Genomic DNA, 26523 nt, shown 5'->3' on the forward strand with positions numbered 1-26523 from the left:
TTTTCTTATTCTATTCTCTGTTATTTGTTTGCACCCTGCCTGCTAGTTGGTGTGCTAATTATTGTTTCGTATTCCGTGTTCCACACCTATATTTGTAATTGTATACACGGTGTTGGCTTTAACTTGAGACACCTAAATATCTCGAAAACGGCGCATCGTACGAAAAAAATGTGCAAGGGGAAAAGTTGACATTAGTGAAGGGAACATCTGTCTGTGCTATGACTGGCCACTTTCTGACCTCCGCCCCGGTGTAGGTGGGATCAACATTATATTTTTAAACGGTAGCCTACCGTTTTTACTGCAGATTCGGATTTGACGTCAAGAAATACGGCCGCTTTACTAAAGCTGTAATCGACCAATATTGGTTGAAATCGTTCCAAGGGTCTAGGATGAGCATTTTTCCCTGTCTTGCGTGTCCACATGCCAAATATGATTCATATATATTTAACATATTTTGCACCTATGCGTGCACATAGCCATCAAATTTCGCCCTGCAGTTTCATTTTCACGCAAATCAATGTTTATAACGTCGTACGTCCTGAACTATGTAGTGTACTAGGTTATACGTTTGTACGTACATCTAGATGAATATGTAGCTACTGTCTGTGGCTAATGTCTGCAAAATATTTGGTTAATGGAGTCAGTAGTAAAGACGTAATAAATTAAAACGTCCTACATTGTCACTTGCTGTTCTGACAATCATTGTTCTATGAAAAAATTCACATCGCGTAACACCCATTATCAATTATGAGTCACTAATCTTATCAATTCACAGCTCCTGCATTCCGACTGCGAAATGTTAGTTATCATGTTGCAAGCATCTCCACTGTTACTACTTTTACACCTACAAACTTGATAACGCACAGGGAAAAGCGTACAGCAGGCGAAGTCAGTGGACGAGGTCTACAGTGAAGTGTTGAATAGCAGCAGACGTCGATAAAGTGGTAGAGAGATGTTCATAAAAAATACGAGGTGACTTCAGACCGCCTTCTTTCAGGGAACCCGTTGATTCGTCGATTTATCGTTCAGCCCACCATTACCGCAATAAATCCTCAATCGGATGATTTTTGCTGATGTCCTCTGTCGTACTCAGAACATGAAGTGACGCCCAACTCTTGTACTTAGAATATCATATGAGTACGTCGACAAAATATTTCTCACGCGTACTATTTTCTCGGTACCTTTCAACAGTACAGATTAATGCGTTGTATTGAATTTCAGTGCCTTCAGTGTACCCTCTAATGACAAGTCACGTGAAAAAATGTCGTACTGGTGGTAGTTCCTCGTTAACCTTGCATTTCATGCTACATTCAGTTCATATGGTGTTGTGCAGTTAATCCTCTGGTATCCGGAGGCGACTACATTTTTATCGCACAACACATTACAATCAGTCTCCCTGATATGGACATGAGGCACCAACAAATATTACTCTTGTAATCCGACGGCGAGTGAAGTATTGCTGTGGTAGGACTGTGCTAATATTTGGCAGGATGACAGTCGAAATACCTCTCCGACCATCAAGGTCTAGGTTTTTTGGGTTTTACCAAAATAGAAAATGCAAGGATGGTTGCCTTAAAAGGGTACAGCAGATTTGCTCCCCCATATTTCCCTACTACGAGTTCGCACTCTGTCTCCGATGACTTCATCGCCGATTGGACTTTAAGAAATAATCTTCCCTCCTTGCTACACAGTTTCATACCGTTCCTGTGTTAACTTCACCTTCAGCTGAGGAATAATTTTTTTGGATCCCTTGCACATATAATGGGCCAAGTATTTCACCTACAGAATAGAGCTAATAGAATAATAACACAAAACAGTAAGCGATACCCGAGTCAAAATCTGTTTAAAATAGCTGTGATTTCTAACTGATCCATGTGGATGCATCTACCACTCTTTTAGCCACGTAAAGAAAGACGTCGGCAATAATTAGCTGCAGCTACGATCATGGTAAAAGAGGAGAATGCAACTTCTATTTACTAAGAGTCAACAAACACCAAAACCCTAAACAGCATTTTCTACAATGGAATAAAATTTTACAATAAATTGCTCAAGAACGTTAAAGAGATAGCAAAAATACAAATATTTAAAAAATTAGTTGCAACATACCGGTTACATAAATAAATATCAAAGTCAAGAGTTTTTTAAAGCTTTTTATTCCAGTCTCTGATCACAAATGAATTCTTTAGACGATGACCGGTTTCAGTCTGTAATGAGCATCTTCAGATCTTTTTTACACCATGTCCTAAAGTTATACGGCCATAATGGAATCGTCAAAACATATAAATATAATCAGCATAGCATCGTCACATAGATTTAAAATATGGTGTAGAATAGGCCACATCATCCATATAGTGATTATTGCCCACGATGCTGGGGACCTTTCCCGAAGTTGAAAGAGCGATCGGAGTGGTTGGTTCAAATGGCTCTGAGCACTATGGGACTCAACTGCTGTGGTTATCAGTCCCCTAGAACTTAGAACTACTTAAACCTAACTAACCTAAGGACATCACACACATCCATGCCCGAGGCAGGATTCGAACCTGCGACCGTAGCAGTCCCACGGTTCCGGACTGCGCGCCTAGAACCGCGAGACCACCGCGGCCGGCTGATCGGAGTGGGTATGTCCCTCACCCTCCCCCTACTAGTGCCACGGCGAAGGAACAATAAATTTTACCAGTAGTCAAGCTAATGGACCGTTCACTGACCTGCGATACAGATTTTACCTTAGTATTATTACATACTTACACTATGTGATCAAAAGTATCCGGGCACCCTAAAAACATATGTTTTTAATATTAGGTGCATTGTGCTGCCACCTACTGCCAAGTATTCCATAGCGAAGAGCTCAGTAGTCATTAGACATCGTGAGAGAGCGGAATGGGGCCTCCGTGGAACTCACAGACTTCGAACGTGGTCAGGTGATTGGGTGTGATTTGTGTCATACGTCTGCACGCGAGATTTCCACACTCCTAAACATCCCTAGGTCCATTGTTTCTGATGTGATAATATAGTGGAAATGTTAAGGGACACGTACGGCACGAAAGCGTACAGGCCGACCTCGTCTGTTCACTGACAGAGACCGCCGACAGCTGAAGAGAGTCGTAATGTGTAACAGGAAGACATCTACACACAGCATCAGACAGAAATTCCAAACTGCAAGTATTATGACAGGCGGGAGGTGAGAAAACTTGTATTATATGATCGAACGGCTGCTCATAATCCATACATAACAGCGGTAAATGCCAAACGACACCTGGCTTGGTGTAAGGAGAGTAAACATTGCACGACTGAACAGTGGAAAAACGTTGCATGGAGTGACGAATCACGGTACACAATGTGGCGATCCGATGGCAGTGTGTGGGTATGGCGAATGACAAGGGAACGTCATTTGGCAGCGTGTGTAGTGCCAACTGTAAAATTCGGAGGCGGTAGTGTTATGGTGTCGTCGTGTTTTGCACCCCTTGTTGTTTTGCGTGGCACTATCACAGAACAGACCTACATTAATGTTTTAAGCACTTTCTTGCTTCCCCACTGTTGAACAGCAATTCGGGGATGGCGATTGCATTTTTCAAAACGATCGAGCACCAGTTCATAATGCACAGCCTGTGGCAGAGTGGTTACACGACAGTATCATCCCTGTAATGGACTGGCCTGCACAGAGTCCTCACCTGAATCCTATAGAACACCTCTGGGATGTTTTGGAACCCCGACTTCGTGCCAGACCTCACCGACCGACATCGATACCTCTCAGTGCAGCACTCCATGAAGAATGGGCTGCCAATCCCCGAGAAACCTTCCTTCACCTGATTGAACGTATGCTTGCAAGAGTGGAATCTGTCATCAAGGCTAAGGGTGAGACAACACCATATTGAATTCCAGCATTACCGATGAAGGGGGCCACGAACTTGTAAGTCATTTTAAGTCAGGTGTCAGGATACTTTTGATCACATAGTGTAAGGATTCAAATGGGACAGAAGGAGGCTTGTATACATTCCGTTCCTTAATCGTTTCTGCCCAGGGAAATTCTGTCTCTTGTTCACTACGGCGCTGCCCGTTTAGCTAGTCATTAAATACATTTCAGAGTCAAACAACATGAAATACTGTTAACGAGTGAGTACCTTAGCAGGAGGTTACAAGCTGTGGAACAGAAAATTCGCTTAGCAAATATTAAATCTTGCAGGACGGGTGGAATGTAAACGGACACAAGAAGGTGAATTACTCCAAGTTAACGTCCTGCTTAATTGCAGTAGCAGAAGCAATAACAATACATCTCCCTGTGGGGGGCCACCCTGGGGTGCGCTAATAGCCGCTGCGCACCGCCTCCACGTTCTCTGAGGGCTTATGGAGGATCCTTGCGTTCACTTGTTTATCCTTACCTTGTGCTTCCACACTTTATCTTCCCGTGTACGCATGCTGGTGAGCTGAATCAGCGGTAGAGATTTCCTACTGTCACGTAGAGAACGTGCTGTAACTGTGAGCTGAGGAACTGATTCTAACGGTTTTCCTAATTATAAGACACAAGAAAGTTGACGACAAAGGTAATGTCAAACAGCCCAGTACATTTGGTACAAAAGAGCCATCATACTACATAACACACTGAAAAACGCTTGTCCAAACTGATACGCGTCTTAGAATCAACAAGATTATCGAGCGAGTCTACTGTACTTCTGATAGTCATCTTGAAAAGCTGAATAGCATTATCTTTTGTTGTTCGAAGTTAAATAGGGACGATCACATGGAAAATGTAGAGGGGAAGACAAGCCAAAGACTACGTTTTATTGGCAGAACACTTATAAGACATATTAAATCTATGGGAGGAGATTGTCTGTTGAGCAATTTGAGAACTGTAGATCGATGCAGACTCAATCCACTGTCATACGGAGGATCAAGGTAGATGTTCCTGGATGGAAGCACGTCCATCTCCACCAAACTGGACTGATAAAGGGTTAGAAAAAAATCCCAAATGGGTACCAACTACAATAGTATGGTTTATACCTTCGTGGTGTTTCATGTTGCTCGTCCAGATGACTTTCTACTCAACATAAGCAAATCACTCTGGAAAATTGTAGTGAGAATAAATCTGGGAATGCTAAGAACAATTACGCATCTCCGCGAGAGAGGCTATGGTTGGTACAATACAGAATAAATTATGCCTTCCTGATACGTATAGTATGCATTGATCGTCGATCTGACCTATTAAAATTACTGAGGTCGTTCCGTATTTGTCTACTGGAGGTGAGTAATACTAACTCTGAGGGAATTGATCGTGACGTCTTTTCTGATTATGATACCTAAAATACGAATATATCTTCTATTTTTAGCTGCGTGTGTACATGTTGTGGATGTCTATAGTTTTAATGGCCTATTCGGTAATGGTAGGATGCAATACATTGATACTTCGTAGGAAACAGTTGAAACGTCCCCTTTGGAAAATTGTGTGTTACTGTGCTGGTAAACCTCTTACTTTATTTGATTTTCAAACAGCTGAGTAAAACTGAACGTACTCAGACATTTCTCTCTTTACTTATTCTGATCATCACTAAAATGACACACAATATTTTGTTAGCGCAACGTCATCTGATTTTCAATAATCCCTACAAAAGAATGGCCCTGACCAACAATAACCTATAACTTTCATGCATCACTTACCTTACAAAAATCTTCGTTACCCGAACTACTGCAATACCGCGAGCGCCAATGCTGCCAGCTAAATGAAAGATTCTTACTAATGAAGGCACTAACTACTGATAGATATAGTTAGCAAATTAAAGATTTTGATAGAGAACAAGCAATGTATTTTCCTTAATAGTGTTCAGAAGTCATATATATATATATATATATATATATATATATATATATATATATATATAGTTTTTTTTGAATACTCTCTTTCAAATTCTAAAGGTGGCAGGGGTAAAATACAGGGAGCGAAAGGCTATTTACAATTTGTACAGAAATCAGATGGCAGTTATAAGAGTCGAGGGACACGAAAAGGAAGCAGTGGTTGGGAAGGGAGTGAGACAGGGTTGTAGCCTCTCCCCGATGTTATTCAATCTGTATATTGAGCAAGCAGTAAAGGAAACAAAAGAAAAATTCGGAGTAGGTATTAAAATCCATGGAGAAGAAATAAAAACTTTGAGGTTCGCCGATGACATTGTAATTCTGTCAGAGACAGCAAAGGACTTGGAAGAGCAGTTGAACGGAATGGACAGTGTCTTGAAAGGAGGATATAAGATGAACATCAACAAAAGCAAAACTAGGATAATGGAATGTAGTCGAATTAAATCAGGGGATGCTGAGGCAATTAGATTAGGAAATGAGACGCTTAAAGTAGTAAATGCGTTTTGCTATTTGGGGAGCAAAATAACTTATGATGGTCGAAATAGAGAGGATATAAAACGTAGACTGGCAATGGCAAGGAAAGCGTTTCTGAAGATGATAAATTTGTTAACATCGAGTATAGATTTAAGTGTCAGGAAGTCATTTCTGAAAGTATTTGTATGGAGTGTAGCCATGTATGGAAGTGAAACATGGACGATAAATAGTTTGGACAAGAAGAGAATAGAAGCTTTCGAAATGTGGTGCTACAGAAGAATGCTGAAGATTAGATGGATAGATCACATAACTAATGAGGAAATATTGAATAGGATTGGGGAGAAGAGAATTTTGTGGCACAACTTGACCAGAATAAGGGATCGGTTGGTAGGACATGTTCTGAGGCATCAAGGGATCACTAATTTAGTATTGGAGGGCAGCGTGGAGGGTAAAAATCGTAGAGGGAGACCAAGAGATGAATACACTAAGCAGATTCAGAAGGATGTAGGTTGGAGTAAGTATTGCGAAATGAAGAAGCTTGCACAGGATAGAGTAGCATGGAGAGCTGCATCAAACCAGTCTCAGGACTGAAGACCACAACAACAACATATATATATATATAACCTAAAGTTGACGCTTGAAATCTCCGACGTTCAGTTGCGAGTTGTGACAAACACGGGCCACGGTCGGCGAGCAGCATTTGCAGGGACATGTTTACGATGATGACCGTGTTTACGAGTGTGGCTGTAGTGCACTGTTGTGGTCTAGCTGTCGCAGTGTCCGCTTGTAGCGCTTGCTGCTATTGTTATTCTGCATTCGTCTCCGCACGCAGACCAACTGTAGTACACCGTGTTACCAGACGTCTGTGATAGTGTAGTGTTGTAGGAACTGTTACCATGGTGTATTCAAACTCGGAAAAGGCGGAGATGATACCCATCTATGGCGAGTGTCGACGAAATGCAGCTGAAGCCTGCAGGGTGTATGCAGAACGGTACCCGGACAGAGAGCATCCAAGTTGCTGCACGTTGCAAAACATCTACCGCTAACTGTATGCAACAGGTATGGACGTAGCACGCAAACGGGTCCGTAACAGGCCCGTCACAGGAGAAGCGGGTGCAGTTGGTGTGTTAGCTGCTATTGCCACGAACTCACGCATGAGTTCACGGGACATTGCGAGAGCCGGTGGACTGAGTCAAAGTAGTGTTACGCGCATACTGCATCGTCACCGCTTTCACCCGTTTCATGTGTCGCTACATCAGCAATTACGTGGTGACGACTTTAATCATCGAGTGCAATTCTGTCAATGGGCGTTAACAGAGAATGCGTTGCAGTTCTACCTGTTTACCGATGAAGCGGGTTTCACAAACCACGGGGCAGTGAATCTACGGAACATGCGTTACTGGTCCGTGGACAATCCTCGCTGGCTCAGACAGGTAGAGCGACAGCGACCGTGGACTGTAAATGTATGGTGCAGAATCATTGGCGACCACCTCATTGGTCCTCACTTCATTGCATGGGCCCAAACAGCTGCAACATACATCGCGTTTCTACAGAATGATCTGCCAACGTTGCTCGAAAATGTCCCACTGGAAACGCGTCGACGTATGTGGTATCAGCATGATGGTGCACCTGCACATTCCGCAATTAACACTAGGCTGACCCTTGACAGGATGTTCGACGGGCGTTTCATAGGACGTGGAGGACGCATAAATTGGCTAGCCCGTTCTCCTGATCTTACACCTCTGGACTTCTTTCTGTGGGGTACGTTAAAGGAGAATGTGTACCGTGATGTGCCTACAACCCCAGAGGATATGAAACAACGTATTGTGGCAGCCTGCGGCGACATTACACCAGATGTACTGCGGCGTGTACGACATTCATTACGCCAGAGATTGCAGTTGTGTGCAGCAAATGATGGCCACCACACTGAACATCTATTGGCCTAACATGTCGGGACACACTCTATTCCACTCCGTAATTGAAAACGGAAACCAAGTGTGTACGTGTACCTCACCCCTCATGGTAATGTACATGTGCAAAAGGTGTTAGCATGTGGACGTAACGTGCTGTTCCAGTCTCTTCTGTACCTAAGGTCCATCACCGTTCCATCTGGATCCCTACGTATTTCGGTGATCTCCGATACACACGATCGAACAACGGAGGAGTGGTACTCAAGCGTCAACTTTAGGTTACAATATCTCCGGATGTAATTAACATTTTACAGTGCAACAAACGGCACTGATTACGTATTTGTTTTTTTTATATGTTCAGATGTGCTAACAAAAGTAACGTGGTTCCATTAAAAAAAACGTAGGTTCATGTTAAAAATATACTTCCGTGTATTTTTTTATGGTTTGTATTAAACAATTACACTAGCCTCTCTCCTCACGTTCGGTCTGCTGATGGATACACGTCCAGATTGTCCGCTCTCAAAACTCTACCATCTCTCTCTCCACTTCCACCACTGCTGGTGGCTCACCTCCAACTGCACAACGCTACGCGCTGTTCACATCCAACTGCCTATCACTACACACGCGAATATTCCAACAATGAGTCCGACCAGCCACGGACTGCACACAGCACAGTCAGTGATTTTCATACAGATCGCTAGGTGGCGTTACCCACATAAAAACCTAAACAGCCTATTTGCATAGACTGTGAGTCTGTCTTGTGATACATCGATCGTACGGCAACACTACCTGGGTCGTGAGAACGCTTTTTTAATGAGTCATATCACGATGTCGCACGTGACCCATATTTGCCTCAGAACGTTTTTTTCCCCTCTTATTATCGACTTTATAAAATACCGCTGTCCAGATTGATTCTACTAACGTTACTCTCAGACGTATTAGGCTCGAAAATTACCTGATTTGTTACTTATCATCGACAACACTGTGTTGTCGGAGCTCTAATGATACGTGAGAGACGTATGGACAAACCCCTTGTGATTCTCCAAATACTGTTCAAGGACAGTCAAATGGATTTACATATGAAAACAGCATAGACATCAATGAGAAGAATCAGGGTCTTTGAAACAGAACATTGACAACAGCAAATATTTCACAATAGAAACAGTCTACAAAATTCTCCAAGACACGGCGGAGCCGACTATAAACATTTCCTTTATCCATGAAAATCCAAAGCTTTTAAAATGGTAATATTTATTATGATCCATTAGGCTGGATCCAGCAATTCCGTCTTTCTTTACCTCCAGCTTGGCCCGTAACTCATAAATTAGAGTTCATCTGCAGCTTTTTAGAAGGCGAACCCGCCCTGCGAATGCATCCAGTAGCAAGATAATGCCATTCTGTTAAAGAATATTTAGCGGCTTGTTGGTCAGAAACGACGCCTCGAGGAATCAAAGATCACTTAATCAGCCTACCAAGTTTTGAGAATTTACAATTCGAGACAATACCGAAAGGTTATGAGGAGGTGCAACAGAATCAGCACTTAAGGAGCCCTGCAGTCAGTCATATCGTATTCAAATTTGCATCTCAAAACTTCCTCGTTCACTACCGTTTCGTTACTCACAGGTCAACAAAAAGAAAGTATTAATTCCGTGACCCGCTCCTATTACTTGAAATTTGTAATCTATTCTTTCGTTAACGAACATTCCCCTCAAAAACCAGAGGTAGCAATGGCAATAAAAATCAAGGTTATAACAGATCAACAGACTCAACAAACGATATGGCGACAATCAGCAGTAGCAGCATAATTACAACAGGCGAGACAATTTTAACAGGCAGTCTCAGTAAGTCAGCAACATAACTAAAATCTTTCTGGCAACAACCAACAGTTTCAGCAGCATAATAATAGCAGTTAGAATACGTCTCAGCAAAAGTACGCATCACACCAGAATTACAATAATAATAATCATGGAAATATTTATGGTCATCGAAATAATGAGTTAATTTCCGCCAGCTGGTGTGGCCGAGCGGTTACAGGCGCTTCAGCCAGGAACCGCGCGACTGCTACGGTCGCAAGTTCGAATCCTGCCTCGGGCATGGACGTGTGCGATGTCCTTAGGTTATTTAGGTTTAAGTAGTTCTAAGTTCTAGGGGACTGATGACCTCAGGTGTTAAGTCCCATAGTGCTCAGAGCCATTTGAACCATTTTTAAGTTAATTTCCAGTCGTCACATACCATACAACCGAAAGGACGCAACAGACAACAGAACCGAATTCAAAAATACAGACATAGGAAGCGCAAAGACAACAAGAAAAATGATAGTTACAGACAGCAATAACACTTCATATTAAATGAACCAGGCAGCCACATTCATTCTGCTGACAGACGATGACTACAAGCTTAGCGTACTGTACATGTCCACAGCAAAATGCCATCTATAGACAATATGAACACGTTGCAAGACATAAGAGACACTTCACTGCAGGAAAAAGAAAAGCCACAAAAGATGTGTACCATCCGATTGTCAGCGCACAAACTGACTCACATGACGTCACTGCAGGAATTGACTCTGGATCTCCAGTGACAATAATTAGTGATGCAACATTTAATTAATGAAGTGTGAATAATTCTTGCTCTGCATTCCCATTACAAAAGACTACAGTTACAGGAGCAGTTTCTGGAAAAGGAGCAGATGTAAAACTACAGACTCACTTAAAATTACTTTTCACGGCCACAAATTTTACGCATAGTTTTGTATCGACCCACTTTCAACAAATGAAATGTTTTTGGATCGTCCCCCTTTTAACAACAGAAATTACGTTATGTATAGGTTTCTTGACCCCCATAAATCATGGACATTGCCGTTGGTGGTGATGCTTGCGTAACTTAGCGACACAGATAGGCGTACCGTAGGTGCAACTACAAACGTGTGGTTCCTGAAGAGACGCAGCACCCATTTCAGCCGTTGCAGGGGAAACAGTCTGCATGATTTACTGATCTGCCCTTGTAACATCAACAGAGCTTGCTGTGGTGGTACTATGAAGGGCGGAAAGAAAGGGGAAACTAAGCCGTAATTTTTCCCGAAGTCGTGTATCTTTACTGATGGCGCCCTCTTGGGTAAAATATTCCGGAGGTGAAATAGTCCCCCATTCGGATCAAAAGACGGGGACTTCTCATGAGCACGTCGTGATTAATAGAAACGAAACTGACGTTCTACAGATCGGAGCGTGGAATATCAGAGCCCTTAATCGGGCATGTAGATTAGAAAATTTAAAAAGGGAATGGATAGGGTGAAGTTATATATAACGGGAAATGGTGAATTTCGGTGGCAGGAGGAAGAAAACTTCTGGTCAGGTGAATGTTGTTGTGGTATTCAGTCCAGAGACCGGTTTGATGCAGCTCTCCATGATACTCTGTCCTGTGCAAGCTTTTCCATCACCCAGTATCTACTGCAATCTACAGCCCACTGAATCTGCTTAGTGTATTCATCTCTTGATCGCCCTCTACGATTTTTAGCCTCCACGCTGCCCTCCAATACGAAGTTGGTGATCCCTTGATGACTCAGAAAATGTCCTAGTAACCGATCCGTTCCTCCAGTCAAGTTGTGCCACAAATTTATCTTCTCTTCAATTCTATTCATTACCTCCTCATTAGTTTCATGATCTACCCATCTCATCTTCAGCATTCTTCCGTAGCACCACATTTCGAAAGCTTCTACTCTCTTCTCGTCTAAACTATTTATCGTAGACGTTTCACTTCCATACAAAGCTACACTCCACAGAAATACTTTCAGAAACGACTTCTTGACAGTTAAATCTATACTCCATGTTAACAAATTGTTGATGTTCATTTTATATCCTCCTTTCAAGACATTGTCCATTCCGTTCAGCTGCTCTTCCAGGATCTTTGCTGTCTCTAACAGAATTACGTTGTCATCGGCGAACTTCAAACATTATTTTATTTCTTCTCCACGGCTTTTATTCCTACTCCGAATTTTTCTTTTGTTTGATTTACTGCTTGCTCAATATAGAGATTGAATAACATCTGGGATAGGCTATAACCCTGTCTCACTCCCTTCCTAAACTCTGCTTCCCTTTCATGTCGCTCGACTCTTATAACTACCATCTGTACAAGTTGGAAATAGCCTTTCGCTCCCTCTGTTTTACCTCTGCCACCTTCGGAATTTGAAAGAGAGTATTACATTCAACATTGTCAAAAGCTTTCACTAAGTCTACAAATGCTAGAAACGTTGGTGTGCCTTTCCTTAATCTATCTTTTAAGATATTCGTAGGAGCAGGATTGCCTCACGGTTTCCGTCATTTCTACGGAATCCAAAAATGATCTTTCCTGACGTCGGCTTGCCGTCATCTGTGGGCGAGAGTTTCTACGCCCTTCAGACCGAAACCACACTGCTGCTACTGTCGCAGGTTCGAATCCTGCCTCGGGCATGGATGTGTGTGATGTCCTTCGGTTCATTAGATTTAAGTAGATCTAAGTCTAGGGAACTGATGACCTCAGATGTCAAGTCCCATAGTGCTCAGAGCCTTTTTTGTGGTCGGTTTCTACCAGTTTTCCTATTCGCCTGTGAAGAATTCGTGTTAGTATTTTGCAGCCGTGACTTATTAAACTGATCATTCGGTAATTTTCACATCTGTTAACACTAGCTTTCCTTGGGATTGGAATTATTATATTCTTCTTGAAAAAGGGTATTTCGCCTGTCTCATACATCTTGCTCACCAGATGGCAGAGTTTTGTCAGGGCTGGCTCACACAAGGCTATCAGTAGTTCTAATGGAATGTTGTCTACTCCCAGTGAATTGTTTCGAGTTAGATCCTTCAGTGTAGATCCTTCAGTGCTCTGTCAAACGCTTCTCGCAGTTCATATCTCCCATTTCATCTTCATCTACAGCCTCTTCCATTTCCGTAGTATTGTCCTCAAGTACATCGCCTTGTATAGGCCCTCTAGATACCCCTTCCACCTTTCTGCTTTCCCTTCTTTCCTTAAAACTGGGTTACCATCTGAGCTCTTGATATTACTACAAGTCGTTCTCTTTTCTCCAAAGATCTTTTTAATTTTCCTGTAGGCGGTATATATTTTACCCCTAGTGATATATGCTTCTACGTCCTTATATTTGTCCTCTAGCCATCCCTGCTTAGCCATTTTGCACTTCCTGTCGATCTCATCTTTGAGGCGTTTGTATTCCTTTTTGTCTGCTTCATTTACTGCATATTTATATTTTCTCCTTTCATCAATTAAATTCAATATTTCCTCTTTTACCCAATGATTTCTACTAGCCCTCGTCTTTGTACCAACTGGATCCTCTGCTGCCTTCACTATTTCATCTCTCAAAGCTCTCCATTCTTCATCCACTGTATTTCATTCCCCCTTCTTGTCAATAGTTCCCTAACGCTCTTCCTGCAACTCTCTACAACCTCTGGTTCTGTCAGTTTATCCAGGTTCCATCTCGTGAATGCCCACATTTTTGCAGTTTCTTCAGTTTTAATCTACAGTTCATAACCAATAGATTGCGGTAAGAGTCCACATCTGTTCCTGGAAATGTCTTACAATTGAAAACCTAGTTCCTAAATCTATATCTTAGCATTATATAATCTATCTGAAACCTTCTAGTGTATCGAGGACTCTTCCATGAATACAACCTTCCTTCATATTCTTGAACCAAGTTATACTCTGTGCAAAATTCTACCAGGCTGCTTCCTCTGTCATTCCTGACTCCAATTCCATATTCACCTACTACATTTCCTTCTCTTCCTTTTCCTATTATTGAATTCCAGATGGAAAACCAGTCCTCAGCAAAGAATGGAAAGCAGAAATGTGAAAGGAGTATTTAGAGGGTCGGTACAAGAACGATGTACTTCAGGGCAATATTATGGAAATGGAAGAGGACGTAGGTGAAGATGAAATGGGAGATTTGATACTACGCGAAGAATTTGACAGAGCACGGAAAGAACTAAGTCAAAAGAAGGCCCCGGGAGTAGAGAACACTGTGTTAGAATGACTAATAGCCTTGGGAGAGCCAGCCACGACAAAACTCTTCCATTTGGTGAGCAAGATGTATGAGACAGGTGATGTACCCTCATACTTCAAGAAGAACATATTAATTGCAATCCCAACGAAAGCAGGTGTTGACAGGTGTGAAAATTACCGGACTATCATGTCAATAAGTCACGGTTGAAAAATACTAACAGTAACTTTTTACAGGCGAATGTCAAAACTGGTAGAAGCTGACCCCACGACTTATGTTACAACATAGATTAAAGAAAGGCAAATCTACTAATCTAGCATTTGTAGACAGAGGAAGTTTGTTATAATGTTGACTGGAATACTCTCTTTCAAATTCTTAAGGTGGCAGGGGTAAAATACAGGGAGCGAAAGGCTATTTACAATTTGTACAGAAACCAGATGGCAGTTATAAGAGTCAAGGGGCACGAAAGCCAAGCAGTAATTGAGGAGGGAGTGAGACAGGGTTGTAGCCTATCCCCGACGTTATTCAATCTGTATATCGAGCACGCAAAAGAAAAATTTGGAGTAGGAATTACAATCCATTGAGAAGAATAACTAACTTTGATGTTTGCCGACGACATTGTAATTCTGCCAGAGACAACAAAGGACCTGGAAAAGCAGTAGAGCGTAATGGACAGTGTCTTGAAAGGAGGATATAAGATGAACATCAACAAAAGAAAAACGAGGATAATGGAATGTAGTCTAATTAAATCAGGTGATGCTGAGGGACTGACATTAGGAAATGAGACACTTAAAGTAGTAGATGAGTTTTGCTATCTGTGAAGCAACATGACTGGTGATGGTTGATGAAGAGATGATATAAAATGTAGATTGGGCAAGGCAAGGAAAGCATTCCTGAAGAAGAGAAATTTGTTAACATCGAGTATTGATTTAAGTGTCAGGAAGTCCTTTCTGAAAGTATTTGTACGGAATGTAGGTATGTATGGAAGTGAAACATGGTCGATAAACAGTTTAGACCAGAAGAGAATAAAAGCTTTGAGAATGTGGTGCTACAGAAGAATGCTGAAAATTAGGTGGGTAGATCACGTAACTAATGAGGAGGTACTGAATAGAATTGGGGAGAAGAGGAATTTGTGGCACAACTTGACTAGAAGAAGGGATCGATTGGTAGGACATGTTCTGAGGCATCAACGTATAGCGTGGAGGTTAAAAATCGTCGAGGGAGACCACGAAATGGTTACACCAGGCAGGTTCAGAAGAATCTAGAATGCTGTAGTTACCCGGAGATGAAGAGGCTTACACAGGATACAGTAGCTTGGAGAGCTGCATCAAATCAGTCTCTGGTCTGAAGGCAACAACAGCTGGCCGTAGTGGCCGAGTGGTTCTAGGCGCTTCAGTCCGAAACCACGTTGCTGCTACGGTGTCAGGTTAGAATCCTGCCTCGGGCATGGATGTGTGTGATGTGCTTAGGTTAGATAGCTTTAGGTAGTTCTAAATCTAGGGGACTCATGACCTCAGATGTTAAGTCCCATAGTGTTTAGAGCCATTTGAACCATTTGAAGGCAACAACAACAACAGATTTCTTGACAGAACGTAATAAGATTCTGGGCTTTTAAAACTCATATTCCACTATACACCAATAACGAACAAGTTGCATTTCAGTTTCAGCAGAGCATTTAATGGAGTAACAGGATGTTAACGGATTAGAGTGTTTTTCACACACAAAGAATGCACAACGTCATACATCATTTTTTACTGACATGTCTTTTGCTAACGACAATTCAGATCAGGAACCTAATTTCGACGTTTTGCAGCCAAACAAACACAATGTAGACAATTACGACGTAGCAACAGACGAAGGCAGACAACAGCTACAAAAATTTTACAATTACATTCACATCTTTTTGACAAGTAACCCTGTACTATGCGAGTATTTGTGTATGAACTCCAAGTACTACCTCATACGTCTTTTGTCTCAAAGCATTACTCAGCATCTTTTAGTTTTACAGACAAAGTGAAACAAGAATTAGAATGCATGCTTACACAAGGCATTATCGAACCGGCAGCAAGTCCATCTGCAAGCGGTTCCCAAAAAAGCTGGATCGCTGAGGCTAGTGCTAGATTCACGACATATTGATGACATTTACCACTGAAGAATGAAAATCCACCAGACAAAATAAACGAAATTGTTTCTTTCCCGAGTTACGGGGTTCACGTCATAGTGAACTGATTCACATTCCAATTACTAATATAAAAATTACTGCTGAGAAGACGAAAATGCTACAAAAGAAGATAAGTCGTGTTGGAAATTCGAAGTTGGACGAGATGTTTTATTTGGAACACACCCATTCTCTTGCAGAGCAAATAACAAGATCAGCAATATGCATTACCTTATAACACACCGTTTCAGATTCGACCGATTCCAGATACCGACGTAGTACATCTTGAAACACTCAGAACTAAAGATTCGGGAGGTCTTCGTCATATCACCAACAAAAAAAAGTTAAGTGAGTAATTATTTGACTTTCTTTTCCCTAATGATGACAACAAAGTGCCGATACAGAACAGTCACATTGTGACAACATGTACGTCATTTCCCCTGACAATAGTTTGTACATAGTTGGTAGATAAGCTTTTCTACAGGTTTTCTTTCATTTAAATGTTTCTGTACATAACGATAATAAATTTTGGCCTCATAATGTGCTGTAAGTATCACCCACTTCATATGTTTATTTTCACTGCGTCACGATTTTTACGTAGACGCTACAACGATTGTTACACAGCGTATACAGCGTCATGTTCTAAGATAACTGACCGTGATCTATACGATTCATAACTTTACAAGCTATGATTACGTAAAAGAAGACAGCAATGAATTTCTTGTTAAGGAGAAAGGCATTACGGAAGAATAAAACAATATGAGAAACAATAACATAGAATTTATTATGCAATAATGAATTCCGGACTGGAAGTGTAAAACAAATGGCGTAAATATATTTGCAAAGGTACAACATATACTGTCAATAATCAGACGAGATATGTAATTTCAGCGTCTTGCACTGAGATCCTCTGCGCTATAAGCAGGGTTTCTTCATTGACTATAAGAATTTTACTCTAGGTATCGTATATGAAGGGAAGGCTTTAGGATTTACTATAGATGAAGTATGTGAAGCGATGATTTATAATTTTTTATAATGAGGATATGAAGAGATAATAAGAAGTGTGGATAGCGAACTTTTTATGATTGTTATGCACACATTTAAAATTTATGAAATGAATTATGCGATACTGACATGAGGAACTGTTAGGGATTACGTGACGATTTTATCCTAGGTGATGGTTTGTTGATTGTGGGTGTGTTTCTCTAATGAGTTGTATTTCGAATAATTTGCTATAAAGTGTTATTAAACTGGAGGATAAACACATTCTTTCAACAGTAAGCATATTTTTCTCTGTGAATTGCAACATAAAGGACTGAAGAGGCTTACTGTCATGTAACTGCGTTGATCAATTTGACTTTGCTTGCGATAATCGATTTTTTTCCTCATTCAGAGGATAATAACATTTCTCATTCTTCTTCAGTTATAGTTAACCGACTGCATTGTATAAAGGCTCCTTCGGAAAAAAAGAAAAAAATTTTTTAGGCTAATTACTGTTTAGCTATACAGGACCTTTATACTGAAATGTTTCCCACACCACCTTGTATTGTCTTTCTATGTGTGTGAGTAACTGTATGTTCACTGTTGTGGGTAAATACATACAGCGCACACAGGGCGATGTGTGAAACTGATAGCGATTACACGCTTCCGCTGTTGTAGAAATCTGCTCCAGATGCTGCAGATACCGTGTTGAGCTGAAAGTGGTGACCAAAGTACGCAGAAATATTCTTCAGGGCTCCGTTGCATAGCAATCAGATTGCTTTCAGTTCTGAGAAATGTCCAGGTACTATTGTGGATTTGAATGATCCATGAAGTGACTTCTTTTCCGAAGATAACATCGAACTATTTCACTAGAACTGAACGCTCCCGTCGGGACTATTCTCAAGCTGGTATTTATTATTAAATCACAATAGAAGTATACGCTGGGTGTATAATAACACGACCCTTCTTGAAAGGAACAATATTTTAATGTTATATTAACTGATTTCCTTCCATATACACATATATTTTACAATGTGAATCAAAAACTCGCAATGGCGTCGATTTTTACATCACAAGCATGGCTCTCTTCTAGTCAACTTTACTCTTAAGAAGAACAAAAGCTGTATCTCCTAAGAATAATTATGTGAGCGCTGACCGCCACAGAGTAATAAACGATATCTTTGTCTCTCTCTCTCCCTCTCGCACTGTCACCGCAAGTTACGCTGCATGATACATCATAATTGGAAAGACAACATTTCTTAATTATTTTCATTCTGTATGTTCGTAGATATTGAGTACGGTACTCTTCTTGATGCTACTTAAATTTTGCGTTTGGGGTTGTTATAAGTAGCTGGCACGTGCATAGGATTATCGCATAATTCATTTTCATTTGCCTTGTGTTTTGTGACTAACAGAAGATAGACAAATGTAACAATTTCTTTTTTCTACAGCAGCATAATATTCTACCCATTCCTTTCTTTTCCTCTCGTTCCTTCTATTCTTATGCACATTATCTCGAGTTCACAAAAAAATGATTTAGCAGAAATTACGATTGTACTCTCATGTTGTATTGTCGCAGGTAGTTATATCGGTTTCTCTCGCAGTTGGAATGCACAAAGTCACACAAAATAAACAACAGTAAAGTTACAACCAGCCACATAAGCGAGCACGATTTTATAAGCAAACGAAATTAATTTTCAAACATAACCCCCACTCGGCGACAATTCAGTTCTGTTGGGGCATCGGGGAATCTTTTGTGAATTTTGTATATGCAGTGCTCCCTGTAACCTTCTGTTCGTAGTTGGTTTTTCTGCTGCGTTTGTAAATTAATCACTTGCGTTTTCTTTCCAACGCAGGGAATCTTTTGTGAATTTTGTATATGCAGTGCTCCCTGTAACCTTCTGTTCGTAGTTGGTTTTTCTGCTGCGTTTGTAAATTAATCCTTGCGTTTTCTTTCCAACGCACGTCTACATACTTAATTTTGACAATTTATTTTCTTGTGAATACAGAACTTCGTTTAGATGCCGCTCTCGACTGTAAACAGTACTTCTCTAATCAGTACAGCTCAACCGTTAGTGATAGCCAGTTCCACAGATAATACTGCGGTTTATGACGAATTATTGCATCCTATTTTAGAAAATCAGACAAACTTGACAATGCAAAAGGTAGCTACTTCCCTCACAGACAGTCACGTTTCCACAAACATGAAAACATCAACGAATTCGGGTAATAATATATCTGCAAGTCTAAATATTTCTTTCATCAATGATGAATCTGTATCAACTTTGCAAGTTTTAGATTCCGGACAGGCGGAATCCACCTCAACGCAGGTGTTGCAAAGTCAGGTCACAAAAAAGTAGACAGGGAGGATACTAATGAATCCGCTCGTCACACAATAATTAACGGCAGTTCTCGACATACCAGTGATCTGGAGACTATCGTTAAGATTTTACTAGCAGAAAACTCCAAAATTCTGTTGAACATCGTGACAAAAACAACAATAAATTAATAAAATGTTAGTGACACACCCTGACAAAACAGATTGAAAGAAACAAAATTCTATCACGTCATCTGAACAAGAATTACAAAACCTCACTGAAGCACTTGAGTACAGGCTAAAGAATCGCATTCACACGAATTTGATTAAATTTCTAATCATTTAGAAGCACTTGCAGAAAATCAGACACAGTTGTAGACTTTATTTTAACAAAGAATTGTTGAAGTAGATAATCAGTTAAAAATATTAAAGGAGCATTACACAGAGAGGAAGATGTGTTTCTCAAGAAAATAAGTGGAGTAATTCCCAGTGTTGCAGCTGAAGACTCTACGTAAAACACACAAGCGTTTGGACAAATCAGTCATTTGGAATCAGAAATTAAGAAAGTAGGCAATGAAACTACATCTGAATTCAAATCTCTAACAGCACAAATAGAAGACATTTCACAGAAATTCGAACAATTAGAGCTCAATACAGACTCGAATTTGGCAAATTCACTCCCCACACCTTTTACGCAAACACAAGAATTTCTTTCATAACAGCGCTTTGAACACGACCAGCTAGCAGTGAGCGACATCAACACATAGCTGATTAACAGACGGGCAAGTTATCTTGCCAACATTGCGGAAACTGTGTCATATGAGCAAACCCGGTCTGATTCTCCAAATACTGTTCAAGGACATATGAACAAAACGTAGGTCTGATGAGAAGAATCGTGTACTTTCAAACACACAGCGACCACAGGAAATATTTTACAATAGAAACGATCTGCACAATGCTCGAAGACACGACGGAGTCGCCGTAAACATTTCCTTCTCTACGAAAATTCAAAGTTTAGATTGGATCCAGCAGTTCTCTTTTTCTCTAAATCCATCTTGGCCACTAACTCATAAATTAGAGTTTATTTGTAGTTTAATAGAAAGCGTACCCGCTATCCGAAAGCGTCGAGTAGCCAGACAATGCTATTCCGTTGGATAATTCGAGAACGAATTATGAGCGGCTTACTGGTCGGAAACGATACAGCAACGCGTCCAAAATCAGTTAACCAGCCTACACAGTTTTGAAACTCTGCAATTCGCGACAATACTGCACGTTTTTGAGTACAAGGTAAAGTGTAATCAGCATTTAATAGTGCCCTACATTCAGTGAGATCTTGTTCAACTTCGTATCTCAAAACTTGCTATTTCAGTACTGTCTCCTTACTCACAGGTTCACTACTGTTTCGTTACTCACAGGTCAACAAAAAGAAAGTCTTAATGCATTACGCGATATACTCCTATTACTTGAAATTTGTAATCTGACTGTTCTTTCGTTAACGAACATTTCTCTCAAAAACCAGATATAGAAACGGCAATAGAACTCAACGTTATAACTGATCATTTAATAACAGACTCAGCAGACGATACGGCAACAGTTAGAGGTATCAGAATAATTACTACAGGGGAGACAATTTTCACAGACAGCCTCAGTAAGTCAGTAACATAACTAAAATATTTCCGGCAACAACCAACAGTTTCAGCAGCACGATGATAGCAGTCGCAATACGTCTCAGCAAAATTACGCATCACACCAGAGTTACAATCGTCGGAATTATGAGTTAAATTCCATTCGTCACGTACCATACAATGGAAAGTAAGTGTTGTGTCGATTCCCTAAGGTCTCGACACAATGAGTGGCTAGGTGCACGCGAAACTAACGCAGACGGGCGTAAATTCTGAAACAGGAGACTGGATGAAAACTATAAAGAAAAGAAGAGAGATTTTAATATACTTAACTTTAATGTAGTCTTGTTCTTGTTGAAATACATCTCTTGCATAGTAGTAAGCAATTAGCAATGATACACATGGCGCCTTGCTAGGTAGTAGCGATGGACTAGCTGAAGGCTATTTAATCTGTCTCTCGGCAAATGAGAGGAAGACGTGATACGTGTGGTCGCAAGCTATGTCGTCCGTACAACTGGGGCGAGGTCAAGTCCGTGTCTTGTGACCTGCCCTGTGGTGGCGCTAGGTTTGCGATTACACAGTGGCGACACGCGGGTCCGACATGTACTACAGGACCGCGGCCGATTTAAGTTACCACCTAGCAAGTGTGGTGTCTAGCGGTGACACCACAGTAAGACAACAAACAACAGAACCAAAATCAGGAAGACAGACATAGGAACAGCAAAGACAACACGCAAAATGATATTTACGGAGAGCAACAACACTGCGTATTAAATGAACCAGGTAGCCACTTTCATTTTGCTGACAGACGATGACTACAAGCTTAGCGTACTGTACATGTCCAAAGCAAAATTTCAGCTACAGATAATATGATCACAGTAACAGATCGTATTATCACGTTGGAAGACATAAGACACTTCACTGCAGGAAAAAGAACAGCCACAAAAGATGCGTACCATCCGATTGTCAGCGTACAAACTGACACACATGACGTCACTGCAGGAATTGACTCTGAATCTCCAGTGACAATAATTAGTGATGCAACAATTAATTAATGAAATGTGAATAATTCTTGCTCTGCATTCCCATTACAAAAGACTACAGTTACAGGAGCAGCTTCTGGAAAAGTAATAGATGTAAAACTACATACTCACTTAAAATTTACTTTTTACGGCCACAAATTTTATGCATAGTTTTGTATCGACCCACTTTCAAGAAATGAAATTACGCTAGGTATACAATGCCTGACAGAACAGAAGGTAAATACATTGTTTCAACATTATGCACTGTTTTCACTATGGATAGAAAACTGAAGGGCTGAAGACACCTATTGCCTTGTATTTGCCTTGATGAATTTGTGACTTTGCTTACGCTAATGGATTTTTTTCTCGTTCACAAGATAATGCCATTTCTCAATCTTTTTCTGATATAGTTAACCTAAATCATCGGAAAGACATAACTTCTGATTTATTTTGACTCTGTATGTTCACTTTTCTTGTTCGTAGACTTACAGTGCTCTTCTTAATGCAACTTAAATTTTGCGTTTGTCGTGGACGCCAGCTTACAAAATACAACTGAAAACCGCGTGATGCAAGACTCCATTATTCGGACCACAGAACACAGTTTGACGACCGCTCCCCTAGTGCTTTGTTTTTCAGTATGATAGCAACACTTTGCTAGAAGTCTTGCGGTAAGGCTCCTGTCATGTAGATTGCGTATACCGCTTGATATTATACTTTCTTTTGATTTTATTAAACTTGGAAGTATTTCGTTGGATATACGGTGGTTGAGTGTTGGGTAGTATATCTTTAGCTGGGCTGTTATAAACCTTGTCTTCCTACGAGTATCTCTGACTGCAAATACATATATTTTTAAAAGTATAAAATGATTCCCATACTTCTGCTGGACAGCGTCTAAATTATCCTCAGTCTTTTGTGTTGTTCTATTGAAATGGAAACTGGCCTGTTAACGTGCATCCGGGGTCGTGACACCACCGTCTGATACTTTATTTTCTACCGGTGTGTTGAAGTTGTGGACGGACTTTCTGACAAATCAGAGTTGCCACGGTTACCGAAACGTAAGTTATTTGACATGAGGATACCAAAAAGTAGATGTGATGATATTCTTCAAAAGTACAGATAATCAAAGCATACTCACGGCATTAAAATAGCACTGATAAGTTGGCAAACAGTGGATCAGTAGTAGGATGAACGCAAGAACAAATGCCGCAGATATTGCTCTGATAGCTGAGTAATATGAATTTTCTGGCAGAAAGATATAAGAAAAAGTCAGGTGAGTGACAGAGAGAATCAGATTGACGATTAACGGTTAAGCAGCATTAGAATAATTTGGCGGATATTTCAGCGGGCAATCTAGAGGGATGGCGTGGCTCGTCTCTTTGGACTGCTGTTGCTGGATTAGCAGAGGTGGTGTCTCATTTCGCACATAATGAAACGAAATAACTGCCTACCGAATTAATTACTCTCCCTATCCCCAGTCAAATGTTGTATGTTCAAACGAACAGTAAGAAGAGCGTTGTTTAGAATGTTGCGCAAATTAGATGAACGGAAGTTCCAGGCTATGTACACAGGGATGCTACAACGGTCTGAAGGAGAGACCCGGAAAGACAAAGAAAGAAATGATCAAAGCCGAGGCTGTTTAAGGTTGCAGAGATAGCAGCAAAGCTTCAAAACAATAGCCTACACAACTACGGGCATGTCATGTGCCGTGAAACTATATGGCAAGAATGGCATACCACAACCGAAAAGCGCCCCTAAACTTTCAATGAAGCAAATACGAGGTGCATTCAAGTTCTAAGGCCTCCGATTTTTTTTCTAATTAACTACTCACCCGAAATCGATGAAACTGGCGTTACTTCTCGACGTAATCGCCCTGCAGACGTACACATTTTTCACAACGCTGACGCCATGATTCCATGGCAGCGGCGAAGGCTTCTTTAGGAGTCTGTTTCGACCACTGGAAAATCGCTGAGGCAATACCAGCACGGCTGGTGAATGTGCGGCCACGGAGAGTGTCTTTCATTGTTGGAAAAAGCCAAAAGTCACTAGGAGCCAGGTCAGGTGTGTAGGGAGCATGAGGAATCACATCAAAGTTGTTATCACGAAGAAACTGTTGCGTAACGTTAGCTCGATGTGCGGGTGCGTTGTCTTGGTGAAACAGCACACACGCAGCCCTTCCCGGACGTTTTTGTTGCAGTGCAGGAAGGAATTTGTTCTTCAAAACATTTTCGTAGGATGCATCTGTTACCGTAGTGCCCTTTGGAACGCAATGGCTAAGGATTACGCCCTCGCTGTCCCAGAACATGGACACCATCATTTTTTCAGCACTGGCGGTTACCTGAAATTTTTATGGTGGCGGTGAATCTGTGTGCTTCCATTGAGCTGACTGGCGCTTTGTTTCTGGATTGAAAAATGGCATCCACGTCTCATCCATTGTCACAACCGACGAAAAGAAAGTCCCATTCATGCTGTCGTTGCGCATCAACATTGCTTGGCAACATGCCATACGGGCAGCCATGTGGTCGTCCGTCAGCATTCGTGGCACCCACCTGGATGACACTTTTCGCATTTTCAGGTCGTCATGCAGGATTGTGTGCACAGAACCCACAGAAATGCCAACTCTGGAGGCGATCTGTTCAACAGTCATTCGGCGATCCCCCAAAACAATTCTCTCCACTTTGCCGATCATGTCATCAGACCGGCTTGTGGGAGCCCGAGGTTGTTTCGGTTTGTTGTCACACGATGTTCTGCCTTCATTAAACTGTCGCACCCACGAACGCACTTTCGACACATCCATAACTCCATCACCACATGTCTCCTTCAACTGTCGATAAATTTCAATTGGTTTCACACCACGAAAATTCAGAAAACGAATGATTGCACGCTGTTCAAGTAAGGAAAACGTCGCCATTTTAAGTATTTAAAACAGTTCTCATTCTCGCCGCTGGCGGTAAAATTCCATCTGTCGTACGGTGCTGCGATCTCTGGGATGTATTGACAACGAACGCGGCCTCATTTTAAAACAATGCGCATGTTTCTATCTCTTTCCAGTCGGGAGAAAAAAAATCGGAGGCCTTAGAACTTGAATGCACCTCGTACGTTCAGAAAGGTGTAACAAGATAAGGAGGGCCGACCGGAAGAGAGATGAATAAACTGCGCAGCAAGAAGGGGAATGACTTCTTAATAATTAATATAATTTAGAGATTAGTCGTTAGGCCAGTTCATTTCTTCGAGCTGCTTTTACGTAATTCGTAAGAATAATTGCACTTGCCCCAGTTCTGTCACACTTTCGCATGAATCAGCTGCACAACGATTAGGATGCACGGTATCCAGTTTTATGGTGCTATACTATAAGCTCATTGATTCGAAGAAACGTATGGGGCCTGAAGATGGCAAAATAATTGCCGAAACTGGTTGCTTTCGAAATAAAATGAAATATCTTAGAGTACACGGCTGTTGGTAAAATTAATTGAATTGAAATGTACGTACCAGCCGATGTCTCCTGGCCATAATGGACCAAAAGAGATTACATGCATTTGTTATTGCAACTTTTCAGTTACCACTAGCCTCGCAAACACTATAGGGTTCGTCGTGGCCTTCTTGTCTGGTACTGCCGAGTTACGCGTCCAGAGAAGCGCTCAAGAGGAATATGGTTCAAATGACTCTGAGCACTATGGGACTTATCTAAGTTCTAGGGGACTGATGACCTCAGCAGTTAAGTCCCATAGTGCTCAAAGCCAGCCAGAACTTAGATCTACTTAAACGTAACTAGCCTAAGGACATCACACACATCCATGCCCGAGGCAGGATTCGAATCTGCGACCGTAGCGGTCACGCGGCTCCAGACTGTAGCGCCTAGAACCGCTCAGGACGAATTAACACTCTTCTGCGTCGCATATGGATTCCCAAAATCAATTGTTACGATTGCTGTAGTGGTCCCAGGAAAGTGACCTAGTCCAACCGGAGCCTATGCCTGCCTTATTTGCCTCTTAATTTCGGAGCGTTAATTCATAATCCTCCTCCCTTCCTTTGATTGGTGTTGATACGATATAGTCATATTCACCTCGTTATGAAGCATCTGCTGCAGTTTATTGACATCATAAGAGAAAGCTTACGTCTCCCACAAGGCAACGAACGCAATCGAAGAAGTCCGTCTGGAAAAGTGGTTCGCTAATCGCTTTGACACTGTCGACCGCAGTTACTGTTATAATTGGAACGTTA

This window comes from Schistocerca nitens, chromosome 5 (genome assembly GCF_023898315.1).
Source record: "Schistocerca nitens isolate TAMUIC-IGC-003100 chromosome 5, iqSchNite1.1, whole genome shotgun sequence".
Lineage (NCBI taxonomy): Eukaryota > Metazoa > Arthropoda > Insecta > Orthoptera > Acrididae > Schistocerca > Schistocerca nitens.